This window comes from Scardinius erythrophthalmus, assembly GCF_964197995.2.
Source record: "Scardinius erythrophthalmus genome assembly, chromosome: 6".
Lineage (NCBI taxonomy): Eukaryota > Metazoa > Chordata > Actinopteri > Cypriniformes > Leuciscidae > Scardinius > Scardinius erythrophthalmus.
The window spans coordinates 8,785,614-8,796,966 of record NC_138226.1 but is presented as its reverse complement, the minus strand read 5'-3'; the positions used below and the strand labels follow the sequence as shown (position 1 = coordinate 8,796,966).

Genomic DNA, 11,353 nt, shown 5'->3' with positions numbered 1-11,353 from the left:
TATAGCTTAAAAGGTGTTTACCTCATACATTTATTAAGTAGGGTAGGCTACACTAGCCTATTTAAAATGTGTAACAGTAATGAAAGAGGGAGTATTTGTTTGTATTAGAGTAGCACTCTTCTCATGTCATAACCCATATTCTGGCCCTTTAAACCTCCAGCTGGTTGGCGAGACTCCTGCGGTGGCATTTAACTGAGTGGGTGACGTCACTAAACTTTCCAGCGGGTTGTGTGTTTGTGCACGCGCGCGCGCTCGCGCTCGCGTGTATGAATGTGTGGAAGATGAGAGAGTGTGTGTGTTGAAGACAGCGTGTGCGTGCACTGCTTGGGACGCGCAGAGGATTCCTGTTTTTCGGTGAGTGGATTGTACGTTTGCCTCGGAAAGTAAGCGTTTCGGGATCGTGGATTGTGTTTGTACGGCGTTTTTCTTTAAAAAGAAACTTGAAGTCCTGGAAAGTGAGTGAGTCAGTCCTTGTAGAGAGAACATGTGTAGCCTACTGAAACTTTATTTTACATTCTGTTTGTCAGATGTAGTTTCAGCCATGATGTAAACATTGGTTTGTTTAAAGCTGCATCCTAGAGGAATGTTATGGACGTGTAAGGATGAAATGCGCTCGAGCAGGTTCATTCTATAACATGGATGCACGAGTGCCAGGAGGCGGGATCTTTCTGCTCTTTCCTGTGATCTTGAAATTGACAATTGGATTTAATTGTATAGTTGTTGTTGTTGTTTGTTGGTGGAATTTCCTAAAGCTTTGCATTGGTTTTTAATCTGCAGAAAAAGTAGTCTATGTCGCGTCTGACAGCTGTTTGGTGTTCATGTTTCAGATTGATGCTATAATTAGTTTATTGATGCGAATCATGCGATAGATTAAAATTGGGTCTCCTTTAAGGTGAATATATGTAAAGTAGAACAAGTTTTATATATTTCTTCGTTTTTCCCTCTGTGTGTGTTGTGTGAGGGACAAAGTCATTTAACAGAGTCTAGACAGTTTTATATTTTACCTGTAATAACTTGCGAAGGTCTGTTTATTCGTCTGTCTGTCTTTTTATTTGACTATCTGTCTATATGTCGGCTTATTTATCTGAGCTGTTTACATTTGTCTGTCTAGCTGTATGTTTCCCGTCGGATAGATGCTGTAGATACTGCGCTACCTGTCTATTTGTTATTTTGTCTATCTACTGTAGCCTATCTTACATGTCAATCTGCATTTTTGAGATGTTGTATTTCCCCTAGCGGCCCGTTTACTTGTTTTTCCGATCTGTATTTTGTCTGTTTAATCTTTCTTTCTGTTTGTATATCTGTCATCTTCAAATTAATCTATTTATTTTACTGACTAAATGTAAATCGTGTTCTGTTTTTTTTATGCACTGGCTTATCCTGACCATATTATGTTGTGTTTTCCATAGCTTGTTGAAGGGTTTCCCCCACTTCAGATTTTCAGTAGGCTAGTTAAAACTCCTATTTGGCCATGTGACGCCCCTGGGAGAGACTGGCAAGGTCTGTCCATGGATACCAGAGGCCATTTCCAAGCTGTAATCTGCATGACAATACCTTTTCCTTTAGTGTGAGCCGGTCAGATTTACTGGATTTACAGTCCCTCTCTGGGAAAGACAAACTGATCACTGAAAGTACTTTTGCAAATATTCTGCCAGCAAGGAGACTTCAATTAATTCCCCATGCCATCCATTCTCTGAACATTCAGTCATTTGCACAATCAACATTCAGTTGTTTCCAGAAGAAAATAGCGTCACAGTCCAGCTTAAGTAAGTTCAGCGATGTTTCATTTTTGTTTTTAAAAAAAAGTTATTAAAGGCAGGGTAGGTAGGATTTAAAAAAAAAAAAAAAAAACATTCCAAATTTGTTTAAACTGTCTTTATATACCAATACATAATTAAAATGTAAGCACTCTGAAAAAGAGAGTATAAAAATCGAGTGTCTGTAGACCTCTCACGACTGTTGTAAACACAGCTAATTATTTCCATTCAATCCACCCCCTCCCTTCTGAGCTCCTTCCAAAGCCACGCCCCCAAAACACATGAACGCGCGACGCCAAACGCTTTTATATTTATAAGGCAAAGCTAAAAACAGGCTGCATTGATACACGTTTTTCCATTACCATCAGTTACACTGCATGTGATGAAGGTGAATTTCGTGTAAGATTCATAACATATACGGTGTTTTGCTAGCCTGGGTGCCAGCCCGAACCCCGCCCACAACATTTTTTGGTCGGGAAGTTCGGTCTGGACTCGATCCATTGAGAAGTAATTATGCTCGGCTCCTAGAAGGCCGAGCCAATCAAATTGCCAGGGCGGGCTTTAATCGATGATGGACAGATGGTCTGCGGTTACGTCACCAAAGAGTGCTTGATTTGAATTAGTTTACAACAAAGATGACTGCAGCTGGAGAATTGAGATTTCACGAGTTCACATTTACAAATAAGTCAGATAGAATAAATTCGTGAGATGTCATGAGTTCACACAAATAAGTAAGATTGAATAAATGCGTATATGACGTGCTGTCCGAGAGGGCTGTGGGCTCGGTAGCCATACTCCCCCCCCTGTTCCTGGTTGTGAGAGAACAAGACAAGAGTGAGGATTCGGGGTGGTGGAGGGATGCTGAAAAACTGTCAAGGAGTGTTAGGTTAGTTGACAGAGTGATTAAGCTTCCTCATGCTGATATATAGGGTAACGTTAGACATGGTATTGTTTGATGACAAGTTGATATTGGATTGATTATTTGTACGTGCTCCTCCCGAACTTTGTTTATGAAACATCATGTGTAGATTCCGCCATCGCGTCTGTTATAGAAGATATCGACAACGCATTAATTTTAAAAGAGGAACAGAGAGCCGCGCCCGCGACATTTTGTTGGTTGAAAATATGAATGAAGGACATACGTCATTTACTCCGTTGCTCTGATTGGTTGTAGGTCTATCCAATTGAGTGCAGAGGTTTTTTTTTTCCTAGTTCGGTTGAGACGCCCCATAATCTAATCTCAATGGAGCGGTATCAGACTCACATTCTGACTAGTATATGAGTATAACGAAGTCAGGCTAGTGTTTTGCGAGTTTCCATGATGAAAACATTGTAGACTCTAATGAAGACTACACTCCGGAGACAAGTACCGCTTCGTCGGTTCGAGGACAGGTCCGGGGTCGAGGGCGAAGCAGAGGAGGTCGTTCAAGAGTGCGGGCAACCAGGGTCCGAGGAAGTAGTTTTTACCTTGTTTGCCTTCGCTGACTGAATTTGCAGGTGCTTTGAATTTTGAATGCTCTTTCTCTGCCATAATTTTACTCTTCGTAGGTTCCGCGCCTCCTCAGATCAAACGGGTGCGCGCATATGGGCAGATCTAGCAACAGGGGTGGTAGCCATGGTTGCGAGAGTGAGTGACAGTCGCCCAAACCAATCAATTGTTTAGTCCCGAATGGAAATAATGAGCTGTGTTTATTGCAGATTAAAAGGTCTACAGTCACTTGATTTTTATACTCTCTTTTTCAGAGCACTTACATTTTAATTATGTACTGGTATATAAAGACAGTTTAAACAAATTTGAAAAAAAGTTAAAAAACTGTAAAAAATTTGCTGTAGTTTTGCAGGTGTTTGGCAGTAACTTACTGTAGATTTAAATTTATGTTATTTACTGGCAACAGTTTGTTCAAAGTTAAATGAACATTAAACATTAACAAGTCTTTGTCTTTAAAGAATAAAATTATAAAATAACAATCTAATGCAAAGCATTCTGGGAACCAGATATTCTTCATCAACCTTTTTCTGTTTTTTTCCTTCATATTTTGGTTCCCAGAATGCTTTGCATGAGGATGTTATTTTAGTTTTATTCTGTAAAGATAAAGACTTGTTAATGTTTAATGTTCATTTAATTTGGAACAAATTGTTGCCAGTAAATAACATCAATTTAAATCTACAGTAAGTTACTGGCAAGTAGCTGCCAGTAATACTGTAATTTCTACAGATTTTTCTAACAGTATACCTTTAATTTAGTTCATATATATATATATATATATATATATATATATATATATATATATATATATATATATATATATATATATATATATATATATATATATATATATATATATATATATATATATATATATATATATATATAATATAGCCGCTCTAGAGTAAACCGTGATGTCATCGTCCAGCTCTGTTCAGTTCTTGTATAATAGTGTCAATGCATGTAGATCAATATTATTGTTGAATATTAAATTAAATGTTAAATTTTATGTCCCCTACTATAAGCAAGCCAAGCCAATGGCAACAAAGGTGGAAAAAGGCGACAGTGGCAAGGAACCAAAACTCCCATCAGGTGGCAGAATGGAGAAACAAACCTTGGGAGAACCCAGGCTCAGTCGGGGGGCCAGTTCTCCTCTGGCCAATGAACGAACAGTGTATGATTATGATTCAGGCAGCTTTATAGGTCAGAAGTCAGATTGGTTTGGAACAATCAGAATAATATCCAGTTCCATCTGGTTGAAGATTGGAGTCATCACACCGGTATGGAGACGGGTTTGTTTAGGATCAGTGCCGACGGCTGTCGTGTCGATGAGGCCTTCACAGGGGAGAGTCTAGTTGACACAATCTCTGCTGACACTTCAGGGATGCATTGTGGTCGTGTCTAGGTGCAGCTCCTCCATCTGATCTGGATATACTGATACTATAAGTTTAATATTTTTAAACGTGACGTGATTGCAGTGAATAGCAACTTATATTTTGGTCTGTTCCTCACAAGAAGACCTGGAATATTAATCATACAGTATGAGGGCTATGGTATATTTATATATTTATATATTATATATATATATATATATATATATATATATATATATATATATATATATATATATATATATATATATATATATATATATATATTGTGATTAATAGCTGGATGAACTTTTCTTGCAACATAAAGGGGTAAATTATTAATTTAGTCCTTTGAACAGGAAAAATATTGCACCATATGAACATTTTGATGTTCTCTCTGTCTTTCTCTCTGTCTACGTATGCAATCAGACTTTGTTAGTTTGATGGAAAACGTTTTTACAGTATTTAGAGATTTTGCAAGGTCTGCTGTCCTGCTTTTATGTGTAATGACATGTTTCCTTTCAGGTTGAAGCATGTTACTGTGTTTTTCTGTAGATTGCATTTGATGCATTACTAATCTAAAATCATGTTTTGTTTTTGTCAGACATGAGACTCCAAATCTCTTTTTAATTGCAAATGCCAGATGTAGTTCATTATTCAATATAGATGTTTTTAAAATGTCCTTATTGGGATGAAGTTTATAAATGTGCACACTGTTCATTTCCAGTGATCTACTTATTTGCAGGTTTCATAGCTCAAAAGAAGTTAAAGTCTTGTGGTTCTACACACACAAACGGTAATCTTGTTTACCTAAAAGAGGACATACCACATGACTTATATTGTTTTAAATACCAACTAATCTCAGCCCCTAAATGAAAACGTTTGCACTTTTAAGATAAAAAATATGTATTATTTATACATTAATCCTTTTTCCAATTGAGGCTGTGGGAGTCCCTGGATATCCCCAAGGAAGATTTTGTCAGATTTAGCTCACTTCTGTGGACAAATGTGTCCCCAAAGTATAGCTAAGACGGCCCACATACACACATCAGATGTGCATTCACTGGGATACATTAGTCCTTGAGGAAACCATGAGGAAAGGAAAAATCTAATCAACAATCCGTTAATAGTCCTAACACATCTTAGAATACATAACCGTAATTGCATTACACATTGATTATTTCAGGGATGTTCAGCTCTCCTGTTCTGCCGTCCTTTTTCCATTGATAGAAGTTTTTAACTTGTTATGCCCAATGCTATTCATGACATGACTCTACTCTTGATTTCTCAATTTAAACTTGACATATTTTCTCTATATGTACAGTGAACTACGTCTAAGAGCAGTTTTAGCGGCAAAATCAGTTCAATTTTCATTTCTGTCATCACTGAATGTGAAAAAATAACGATCAGAAATCTTTCATCTGCCAGATGTATTTTTGAAAGCACCGAATTGCAAATGAGGGCACACAGAAAAGGATGAAGCAAACATCCAATGACCTCATTACTGGTACAGACAGTGAATTGTCTGAATATAATGGCTCTGTCATGAGCGGCATGAATTTTTTTACAACTAAAATGACTTCATCTGTTTCTGAAGTCCAGATTAGAGAAAAACGATTAGAATTTGGAAGTGCGAGTTAGCATGAATGATTGATTAACATTAATCTTGATGAAAAGTACAGATTTGGGCTTTTCTTTAATTTCATATTTTTTAAAATGGAACACTGGCTCAATCAGTAGAATGAGCTTAGACTGGGACTGTTTTGCCAGTTTGAAAACAATTATTAACTTTGTAATTTTGTTTGGTGATGATATAATATTTCTGTTTTAGATAAATATTTTATTCAGAAATGTATATTCTGTCATGTAAATCCAAATCTGCATCATTTTCTTTGTTCCGTGGAAGTGAACAAAAAGTGACATTTTACAAAATGGAGATTCAGCAATCAAATATGGTGCTTTTGGAAGAGTCCTTTCAGGTTTGACATCAATGACATTTGGTAAAGAATAATTTATAAGCTGACTCTACTCTGTGTTTTTCGCATAATGGCTTTGAAAACTATGGCTTCTGTGGACCACTGTACTTTTATGGTGCTTTTCATTGTTGTTTTGGAGCTTGACCGCACAACCAGGTTATTCAGAAATTCACCTTTTGTGTTCTATGGAAGTAAATGATGATAATTTTTAATTTAAATACAATTTTCCTTTAAGATTTACCACTGAATGTCATGAAAATATTTTAATCTCTAATGCCAGAAGTTTTTTTCCCCACAGACTCTGTGGTTATTTATGGCATTTCTCAGTATAACAAACATTTGTTTACTCATTTTCCCTATAAATCTATCATATCTTAATTAGATTGCTGTCTTTGTTGACCTAAGAGGAAATGCTCCCCTGGGGGAAAATGGATCTACTTATACTTGTGTGCCCGTTATGGTCGCTGAAGTGTTCTAATCTATTCTTCTTGTTGTGACTTTTACCAAATGACCGTGGAGGTTTGAAGCTCATGCCCCCAGCACTTGGCTTTACTTCTGACTCTCCAGCACAACTTTGGGAGTGCTTAAGACATAACTCATGGGAGATCAATCTTATTACATTGGATGCTTCTAGGTGCAGCCACTATTTGGAGTTTCAGGATTTATTCATCTTTGAGGTTGCTGACTACATGGGATAGTTTATTCTGCAGCCCATTGTTGTCCCTTGAAATACTGTCTTGGCTTTTAAATTTGTTTGATGATGCACTTTTAAGATTTAATTTACAGAACCATGTGTTTTCCCTATACTTTTTCTTTTGTCATTCGGATGTAGTTTATGTGAAATAAAGTTTCAAGAATGAATTTAGTTTAGTTTGTTAATTAGCTTGGAAACCTTTCTTCCATTCATTTTCCACTTGAAATGGTTTGCTGACATTTTCTAAATAGCATCTAAGCATTCACCAACAATCTGTCATTGATCTTATAGCTGTGAACAAAAAGACAGTGGTTCTAATACTGCAACAAGTAATTTTCTTAACTCGCCAAAAGAAAAGAAAAAACTGCCATCCAGCACCAGCATTTTTGATCATTTTCACAAAACTTTCATGGCCCCTAGAATATTTGGCGGATGAATATCTGAACATTCAATATATCAAAAGAAAGATCAGAGCCTATGCTTTTAAATGGAAGATAAATAAATATTCTAGCTTCAAGCTTTTTTTAAATCAACACTTGAATGTGGGTAAGTTTCATAAAAAAAAAAAATAAAAAAAAAAAAAAGCCAAATTCTGAACAAAATTGCGTTATTGTCAAAAACTACGTCCGGATCGGGTTTAGAACGATGATCAAAAAACAGAGATTGAATAGATTTCATTCATCAACACCTCCAACGCCTCACTGTCCTGTACCTTTTCATGGGTTCGAAATCTCTTTCGATAAAATTAGGCAGTTTTGATTTATATGCCGTTTAAATTATATCAGTGGTGGGCGATATGACCAAAATCTAATTTAATTTCACAACAGTTAATATAGATTTTTCTGCTTTAAATAAGGTTTTAATGATAGCAATTATAACATTGATAACAATTATAACTGATAACATTGAAATTTCATAATTCTTGCCACCAATTGCAATATTACAAATAGAGGTCGACCGATTCATCGGCCGGCCGATTAATCGGCCGATTTTTTGCATTTTTAACATAATCGGCATCGGCCAATATCCAAGTGTATCAAGCCGATTATTAGGCAGGCGCATCTGTGGGCAGCCTAGTGTTGTTGTTGTGGAACACGCATTCGACGCACGCCGCGCCTAGAGTCATTCTCCAGCAGAGTGAGCAGACCTCATCCAGTGCTTAAAGGGGTCATATAATGCCATTTTTGTACAAGCTAATATGATTCTTTAGGGTCTAAATTAAAAGTTTGTAATATACTTTAATTAAAAATTCTCATTAGTATTGTAAGAAAACACTAATTTTACCTGGTCAAAAACAGCTCTGTTTTCAGCACGCCGTTTCAGTGCATGTGTCTTTAAATGATAATGAGCTTTGCTCACTCCGCCCCTCTGTTCTGTGCGTACACCGTTTGTAACACAATAACCACGCGTTGTTCATTATAAACCTGGGATTATGAATTATATTGAGAACGTCATACATGGAAAACATGCTGTAATGTACCCTGAGTGTAAACCTTAGATGCATTCATCGTGAAGCCTGCAGCAAGGTTTGCAAATTTCGCAAAGATTAATATAAATACTAATATAAAGGTTAATAAAACATTACACTCACATCTTCTGGAGGTTCAGCAGTAACACGTTGGTACCGATCCGTTTTTTCTCGTTTGTAAAGCTGTCTGTTGTGAAATGATTCGCGTAAACATGAAAGCATGGACGATCGTGGGGAATCCCCGTGAGGGAATCCCCGCGTCAATCCTTTGGGCATATCGCTTCAAAAACAAAACTCAGCCACTGCATCTATAACGGCTCAGATTTAGGAACATCCAAATGACTGCTGTGTTCCTTATTACATCTAAGAACAGAACACCACAATCGCGTAGACGCCATTCTACTCCAGCATAACAACAATGGCGGACTACTATGACGATGGCTGTCACAGCTTGCTCAGGGCGGGTCTTGTGTTGAAGCACTGCTGTCAATCACAATCGCGGGAGGGGCGTACGATCTTATGACGTCACAATATCGAACGGCTTGATTTCAGAGATGGTCAAACATATAAGGAGATTAAAACAAAACCCCTGGATGGATTTTAATCATGATAGGATGGTTGTGTACAGGCACTGCCAACAGACATTTCAGTGCAATCAACTTGTAAAAGTGCATGTACCATTATATGACCCCTTTAAGGAAGGAGCTAAGTTCCTTGGAGAACACTCTTTTATATTTAATTAAAAACTTTTGATATGTTACTGCCAACTTAGAGAAAAAACATGAATAGGCGACATGACGTTCGGCTACTTTGAAATTGATAGCGTAGTTGAGGTTGCATTAGCACAGAAGGGTTGTTATCATGTCACAATAAGTAAGCAAATATTTACAGACAGTGTGAATCTGAGACTTTTATTTGTTCTGTTTGTGTGTCTTATATTTGAAAGGGTTGTCACTCAATGCAGAGAAATAAGTAATAAAAAAAGAGACCAACTATATAGTGAAGGACTGGCTTTGCTTTACTAGCGTCGTTGTCGCTAGGGTTGGGTAGCTACAGATAGACCCGGAGCTAATACGGCACTGGTGCCTTAACGACCGTTATTTACCGGACCGAATATCAACGCGCATTTCTGTGCTTCATATCAGTGCTACTGTTATGTCTGTGCTTCTCTTGGATGCTCTGAAAACGGACGTTAGAATAACAGAAACATCGCTTCGCTGCACTTGACACTAGTCAGCAGTTAACTTTAGCATTCCGTTAGCTAGCTGGATTAAACACGGTTAAAATGCTGGCCAAACAGTAGTGTAATGTGTGACTGTATTTCACTGTAGACTAGGGGTGGAACGGTAGGCTACATGTATTCGTATTGAACCGAAACGGTACAGGCGTCACGGTTCGGTGTATACATTTCCACGGAGAATACACGCTATAAAAATAAATAAAAGTCGCGTGCAAAGTAAATGCGGAACTACTGTTAGATACGCGAGTTCTTTAGGGACGCCTAATCTGTAGCTCCGCTTTAGCTCCGGCTGCGATGTAAAGATTGCAATGCTGGAATATGTTGTGTGTGTGTGAGAGAGAGAGAGAGGGAGAGAGAGGCGCGATCGAGATCGAAAAGTCGCGTGTGTTTAAAGTCGCAAAGTGTTTACTTATATTTGTGTGCGCGCGTGTGTGTGTGTGTGAGGCGCGGGCGCGATCGAACAGTGGAAACATAAAAACATACTCTGTCATTTTGTTTATCAGGACATCATTCAAACTGCAAAGTGTTTAAGTTACTGTTAATTAAAATGTTAAGGAAAACAAATATATTAATCTGAAATTAGTAGCAAATTAATTTTCAATTCATTCAGGTACAATTACCAAACATATCTCAAGTTCTTTTTGTCTTTTGTACAAGTGCAGATTGGTAAAGTGTTCAATAAATGTTTTTGTTGAGAAATTTTGTCTATCTTAAGTAATTATTTGTGTTACATTTTATCTTTCAAATAGAGGTTAAAAACAAGCACATAATCGGCCAAATTTCGGCCAAAATAAATCGGCAGCATTAATCGGCCATCGGCCGACCCGGATTTCAAAAGATCGGCATCGGCATCGGCCTGAAAAAAACCATATCGGTCGACCTCTAATTACAAAACAACTACTAGCCTATGTAAAAAAACACTCAAGCTTTCTGAAGACAAGTAATGTCAGTGATAATAAAAACAAAGAAACTAATAACAAGCAATAGGACAACAAACTACAATAGAACAAACATAAATGCATACATTATATAACATAATCAAATGTATAAACAACACTGCATAGTCTTCACTGTGTAAATTAAATATACATTTATTCTTATTAAAGTTACAAAAGTGATTCAGTCAAGAGCAGCGATAGATTTTCTCTTTTGTTGGTAGATTAACGTTAATGACACAGCAGGTATGTTAGGCTCAGTTTCTCAACTGTTTACATTAACTTAAGACATAAATAGCTATTTTGACACATAAATACTATGTGTATTAACCGTTAATTCTAACTAATTCAAGCCCAATTAGGGGGCAAGTTGCAACTTTGTTCAGTGCTCACGTGATATGAGTTGCGGCTTCATGTGCGCATCTCT

General features: G+C 37.2%; 1 protein-coding gene across 2 annotated transcripts in view; it reads left to right on the top strand.

Annotated features, from left to right (window-relative positions):
• The first annotated feature begins 223 nt into the window (after window positions 1-223).
• gulp1a (GULP PTB domain containing engulfment adaptor 1a) overlaps window positions 224-11,353 on the top strand; it is a 54,163-nt gene continuing 43,033 nt past the window's right edge. The window contains exon 1 of one of the 2 annotated variants that reach the window (XM_081368766.1): window positions 224-354. The gene's annotated coding sequence lies outside the window, so the exon portion shown is untranslated. Of the gene's footprint in view, window positions 456-11,353 lie in introns of both variants that reach the window. The other variant, XM_081368768.1, reaches the window with a different exon arrangement.